The sequence below is a fragment of the Pipra filicauda genome, unplaced genomic scaffold, assembly GCF_003945595.2.
Source record: "Pipra filicauda isolate LSUMZ 115617 unplaced genomic scaffold, ASM394559v2 scaffold563_size460847_pilon, whole genome shotgun sequence".
Classification (NCBI taxonomy): domain Eukaryota; kingdom Metazoa; phylum Chordata; class Aves; order Passeriformes; family Pipridae; genus Pipra; species Pipra filicauda.
In genome coordinates, this window is record NW_024104713.1 from 353,130 (window position 1) to 360,223 (window position 7,094).

Here is a 7,094-nt window from a genome sequence, read left to right on the forward strand (position 1 = left end):
ACACATTTATCTGTGACTCATTTTTTCACATTGGCACATTGATGGAGAGCAACGTAGCAGCATCTGTTCCACTGAAAAATGCCAATACTTTGATGTGTAACACCTCAAGAAAAAATGCTCAGGACAGGTCTCCAGGTCCACAATAAAATGCCTCCTCCAAACCCCCTCTGAAAGGTGATAAATCGTGACAGAGAATGACTGAGTTACAAAAGCATCAAACAGGAACTGTGGGTTTGGGAAAAATCCCTCTGGACCTGGGAATGTCTTGGGGGCTGCTCAATGGGCAGAGCCCACCAGAGTTTAGTGTTCAACCCCTGAGGTTTGGAATGAGAATTTTAAGGCAGAACACGAGAAAACATTGTTCTGCATCTCTGTCCCCTGCAACGTGTTTGCAAGGGAGAAGTCCCGATCCATTTGTGCTGGGGCAAAGAGTTTTGCTCTCCTGAAACACTCCCCTCTCGCACAGCACTGGCCAAGGACCACCCACACTCCTGAGGGGAGAGCAAAGACCATCTGGGCAGTTTCACTGCCTTGGTTCTGTTCTCTTTGCTCCCATTTTGATGGCAACAAACAAATGAGGGCTCGGGAGAGGCTCTGCTGGCACATTCAGGGCTCTGTAGCTCTGGCAGTGGGGCTGTAATGAGCATTTAGTGTCCAAACCAGGCAGTTGGAGGCAGTAACATCTGCCACAGGCACAGCTGCACCTGAAATGCACATTTAGCTACACCCTGAGGGAGTGCACAGACAGATCTTTGCTCTTCTTCTCCAGTTTTCCTGCCCTCTCACACTCAGTATCTCTGGGAATCCCTTTCCCCACTCTTCTGACCAGGATAATTCATCAGCTTCCCCCTCCAGATCCACACTGGAGGCAGGTGATGACAGCCCAGGCTAATGAAGCATTAATTCTAATCAAAGACACTCAATGTTTCCTTCCCATTAATTGTGTAAATAACAAAAAATAGCCCTTTGCCATATGCCAGGAATCTGCTTGTGTTATCAAGGCAGCCTGGAAATGTTTCCCTGGTGAGGATGTGCATCCTGATGGGCTTAAGGGCAGTGCAGGCACCAGGGTCTCTCTTCAGAATCAGAATCAGAATCAGAATCAGAATCAGAATCAGAATCAGAATCAGAATCAGGTCTGCTCTGTGTGCTCTGTGGGGTGACAGAGATTATCAGAGTGAGTGACTGCCTTTGGGAAATCCAGTTGGGAGAAACACTGATGTTTAGGACCATGGGAAAGCCTTTGTTCTGTTTGCAGCCAGCCTTTCTTGGTTTTGTTCCTCTGGGCAGTACTGAGGGTGAGGATGTGCTCTCCTTTCAGCTCGGGGAACCCTGGAATACGTGGGTTTGTGCTGCTGCAGGAGCTCCAGCACTGAAAACAGCCCCACAAACATCCCCTGCCTGGGCAGCCACTGAAAACAGCCCCACAAACATCCCCTGCCTGGGCAGCCACTGAAAACAGCCCCACAAACATCCCCTGCCTGGGCAGCCACTGAAAACAGCCCCACAAACATCCCCTGCCTGGGCAGCCACTGAAAACAGCCCCACAAACATCCCCCGCCTGGGCAGCCACTGAAAACAGCCCCACAAACATCCCCTGCCTGGGCAGCCACTGAAAACAGCCCCACAAACATCCCCTGCCTCGGCAGCTGCTCAATGGAGCTTTAAAAGGTACAGAAAAATGGCAAAGTTCTGGTAGCCAGAAACTATCCAGTCTGCAACGTGAAGTAATCATGGAATCATGGAATGCTTTGGACTGGAACTGGACTTAAAATCATCCAGTGCCACTCCCTACCATGGGCAGGGACATCTTCCACCATCCCAGGTTTCTCCAACTTGGCTTTGGACACTTCCAGGGATCCAGGGGCAGCTACAGCTTCTCTGGGAATTCCATCCCATCCCACCCTCACAGGCAAGAATTCCTTCCCAATATCCCACCTAACGCTGCCCTCTGGAATTCTGGAATTCTGGGAGTGTGGATATAAATGGGATATTTCACTGACAGGGCCTGGACCTGAAGGGCCTGACAGTGGGCCCCAGAATCAAATCTGGAATCACCAAAGCCACAAGAAGCAAGACTAAAACCAAGCCTGAGAAAAAGCTGAATATTAAAGTTCAGAATCACTTGAAATGGACAACTCCTACAACAATGGAAAAATACTGTCCTTTTGGTAAAACTCCCTGAAAAGTGACTGTCACTGGCCTTCAAACACATTTAGTGCCACATTCCCTGCTCTCCCCACGCCATCAGGATTGGAAAAGAAGGCAGTTCTATGAGGTTTGGCAAATTACTCTTGTTAGAGAAATATCTCCCACTCTAGAAATAGAAATTGTGCACAGCACCCAAGCACAGGAAAGGCAATAATATACATCCACCCAAGGCTGATTATTTAGCCTCTCAGTGGGCAAAAAGCCCCGAACAACCAAAAAGCAACATCTGTTTTGAGGTAAACAAGAGCTTAGAGGCCTCACACGTTACAGCATCATAACCAAAGCTTTGTGAATTTAAATTAAACCTGTCTGATATGAGAGTTCACTACAATAAAGTTCTAATGAAGATATTCCCATTCTGAAGAGACCTACAGTAATTTAGCTACAAAACAAGGGTTAGATTCTCCAGCATCCCACCCAAAAACTGGCAGCATCATTCCACAGAAGCAGAAACAAAACTGGTGTAAGGCCAAAAGAAGAGTGTCAGGATTTTCCAGTAATGAAAACACTGCTCTTTCCAAGTAACAGTGTTAAAAATAAACTGTTTATAGCTGCATATTAAAAGGAGAAGGCAGATTTCACCAGGAAAACCTCGTTCCCTGGATCCCTGCCACAGTGCAGACTGTATTAGGAAGTCATTTGAAATATTAATACAGCAGTTTATCCTGGACATTTGTACAGACACGGAGCTCAAGCTCTTCCCGGCTGTGTGTGCCAAGTTCAACTCTGCACGGGCTCCCCAGAGAGCCTTTCAGCAGAACTGAGAAAAGGAGGGGGGAAAAAAGAAAAAAGCACAAAGAAAAATTGCTGCTTTGAAGGGAAGAGGGAGAGACAAAGGGTTGGAGAAGGCACAGAAGGATCCAAAGGACCTTTCTTTCTCTGTCTGCCTTCAGAGCCAAAGGGGTCAAAGAGCTTCTCACAAAGGCTCTGGATTTCTAAGCCAGCCAGGGGTGTCACCTGTGCCTGTTTTCTCATCCCTGCCCATCCCTTCCACTGCTCAGGGGGGAGAGAAGATTCTCCTCAGCAATTCTGGCCCCTCACCTCGTCCAGGAGACAGAAACATTCTGTCCTTTATTTCTCCCCGGGGCTGGCTTTCAAGTTGACCAACAGACTGAAAGTTGCCACGTGCAAGGGCTAAACAGCCTTTCCCAGTGCTCTGATTTCCATCTCCACACCTGAGCTGACCAGGTTTAAAGGTGATTTTCAGTCACAGACATATTTTTCTGCCCAGGAAATCTCTCCAGCAGGTTCTGTAAGTGCTGCTATTGCCCCTCTTTGCTGCTGCAGGGCTTTGGCTTCTGACACTGGATTGGTTTCCTCCTGGCAGGAGGATGCTCAGGTGTCACTAGTGGGAATTTTTCCACCTTTTCTTGGCTCTCTTTGTCAAATCCAGGTAAATAGACCTGCACTTTCAACACATAACCTAGAAGCTAATTGTGGCAGGCAGCAATACATCAAATAAATGAACCAAATCCTAAATTGATTCATCCTGCCAATACAAGGAAAAGAATTTCCATGAAGTTTTGTAGTGAATAGACGGACCAGCAACAAACAAATAATAAAAAAGACCCTGTGAGATTATTGTGGTTCACTTTCCTCATTTATAAGAGGGAGATTCCCCCCCCCCCCTTCATTTGTAAAGCACCAGGAGAAATATAGAATGAGATGCCTCTGCCTTCATTTGTAAAATACCAAGAGAGCACTGGAGGAATTCAAACTACCCAGGAATAAAGAATTCACACAGAATAATCACCTCTCAGAGAAAAGAAAAATAATTCATGGCAAAGGCACCTGATTAGAAATTCTAAAATGTCTTAATTTCATAGAACTGGAACAAACTCCATTCTAATCCTGGGGCAAGTCAACACCTCAGTTTATTTCTTCCTTCCTGGATAATCTCTTCCCTCCCGCCCCCTGAAGGCTGAAAAGGTTCAAGGCATGTCAGGGTCTTGTTCACAGGGGTTTAAACCAAGCTTAACTTGGTTCATGCTGGTTTTTTCAGCACTTCCCTGCATAGCATGAAAATTAAATAGAAATTCCCCCATTCTCGCTGGTTAAAAGAACCAAAAGAAGTGACAAAACATAAGCAGACTGCAAACTTAGTCTAAGAATAAGCTTAAAAGAACTTTTTGGTCACTGCTGACTTAAAAAAAGAGGTTATGAAGCGTTAATAATAAATGTGTTAATGTTTGACTGCAGTTTTCTTTAGGGATGCTTGAACATCCTTTGTAAACCAAAAAGATTGCATAAAAAATACCTGACTCTTCTCTATTTGTTCTCAAAATGGGAACAACTCACAGGACCAAAAAATACTTGCTCATTCAGGCCCCCCCAAAAAACAGGCACAGGAAGATGTTACATCTGAAACAGGAAATCTGTTACATCTGAAAGCAGGAATCCCTGTTTGTCTGGGCATTAGCGAATGCAAATATTGAATATTACAAATCAATTTAGTTAAATCAGTCACTGTGAGCCAAAATCAGTCTTAGTACAGTAAAGTCAATGGAATTATGTAAATGGTTATTAGACTAAAACAGACCTCAATACCAAATTGCCTTCACACAACAGCTCCTATAACAGGGTTTTGCTTTTAAATAGGTGCAAATGATTTTATATTTTATAAACCCTTTACTTTCTCCAGCTATTTTACCTCAGACTCGTCATAATTTATTGCCTGAAACCACTACAACTGGAAATTCCTGGTTCTGTAGAGGAAGTCCAGTGGAACAGCAGGGGGGTCAAAGCCAGCACTCAACGTGTCCTCCCCCGTCAAATGGTGGAGCTGAGTGGATTAACTGACCCTAAAACTCCATTTAACCCAATAGATCTTGCTGCCCAGAGGCACAAGTGATGAAGGAAAAAAATATAAATAAAAGGGAGAATGGGCAACCAGCACAGTCAGCAGAAAATACACAACGACAGCACAGCAGTTCAGCAGAGCAGGGGAAAAAACAGCAAGAAAATACAATGCTTTGCTGAACAGGAAGCACTCAGTGTCATTATTAATGCCAAGAATGAACATTATTACCATAATATCACTCAAGATTCATTGAACAGGGCCCCCTGGGGGGCATGTGTTTACAATCAAGTGTAGTAGGGAAGTAAAAGGACACTTCAGCTAAAGAGACATTTATCTGTGTAGGACTTAAAAATGGTGAAGAGGAACTTCCAAATAAATCATCATCTTTCTAGAAAAACAGTCCTTGCTCTCAATAACACCAGTCTCAATTTATGCTCAGGCTGCACCTATGAAGGGTAATACATAATTAATAGATGTTATGGCTTTAAAAGCACTTCTACAAAAACTATTTTGTGTGGCTCCAAACAACTTGCGGCCCCCAGAGTTATTCAACGTTTGCTCAACTATTTATCACTTATTAAACTCTTTAAATACCGTTAATAGGATCAAGTTAACAGGTTGAGAAAGCCCCGGATCTGGAGATTAGAACAGGGAACCATAAAGAAGAAATAATGGGGCCCCAGTTAGGAAATAAAGCTCAACCCTTGCTACTGATTTCGTTCCTCAGCCATTTTCCCCTCCTGCTCACACCTCTAAATCTGCTCATAGACCAAAAGTTGAAAGAAATAAATAAAAAAATTCAGTTCTTGTGCATTCTGATCAGGCCACAATGCCTGCACTCTGCCAGCATCACAACACACCAGCACGTTATCACGGGCCCGAAAAATTAAAAGGTATAAAAATCTCAGTGAAATGAGTTTATCTTTAGGAAAAGCAAAGCTGAAAGTCGAAATGATTTGTTTTGACAGTTCTTCCACCTAGAACTTTATCTGAGCCTACACCTTCCCGGGGAATGTTTTGAGTCTGACAAAAACATGTTTTCCAAAGGGAAACGGGCCGTGTCCAGAATGTTTGCGCTGCATTCGCAGCGCATGAAGCCGGGTGAGCTCTCAGCAAGCTCGTTAAGGTGTTGCTGTCACTGCTGCAGCGTGTCTGGCATGACCCCGAGGGCGAGGCATCACCTGGAGGGCTTTGTTCAGCAGATTGCTGTGGTTTGGTTCCCCTCCTTTAATGCTCCAGCACTTCCTCCTCTCTGCTCTCCAGCAGATGGGAACACAGAATTCTGTCCCCTGGAAAGCTGTAACTCCCAGGCACCTCAGCACTAAGCAAATATATGTTTCTGTCACTCATTGTTTGGCAGAAAAACAACACTTTTGGCCACTTTTGTAGAAAGCCCTTGGTCAGAAAACAGCGACCACAGAGCGTGGATCCAGGTTAGCGTGGTTACACATCTGCCTGAAAAAAATGGTTTTCCTTACAAGGTGAGGCCTTTGTTAACACTATTAATAAAGTCCATTAGTTACAAAGATTCACTAAGGAGGGGAAGGGGAAGGGCCATAAGTGCTCTCCAGGCTGAAGGAAGCCTGGAGGCACCACGAATGTTAAAACACATTAAACAGCGCGAGCCCAAGAGCCCTCTGGAGTTTTCTTTGAGTGCATTACTTTTAAATTAGGGATGGGAAATTTTCCCTGCTGAAGCTGGACAGAAAACAGCTGTGCTCATTAAAAGAGGAGGAACTGCTAAGTAGTTATATAATCAACACTGTGTAATTAACAGAGAATTATAATGGTAGATGTAACGCTGAGCTGAGCAGAATGTTAACAGCAGCCTCGCAGGAGGCTGCCCTTTGTGCTGCTCCCCGTGTTCCACAGCCAAATGCTGCTCTGCCTTGATCCTCAGGCTGGCTTAGCAACCAGGAAAATGTCTTTACTGCTCTGTAACATGAGTATCAGGAAGGCAAGAAAAACTCCAGCAGAGCAGGAGGTGGAGAAACACATCCTGGAATTCTTGCAGCCTTCCTCCCCGACAACTCGCTCTTGGTCATCGACAAGAGGAGAGGGAGTGGCTTCAAGTCGTGCCAGA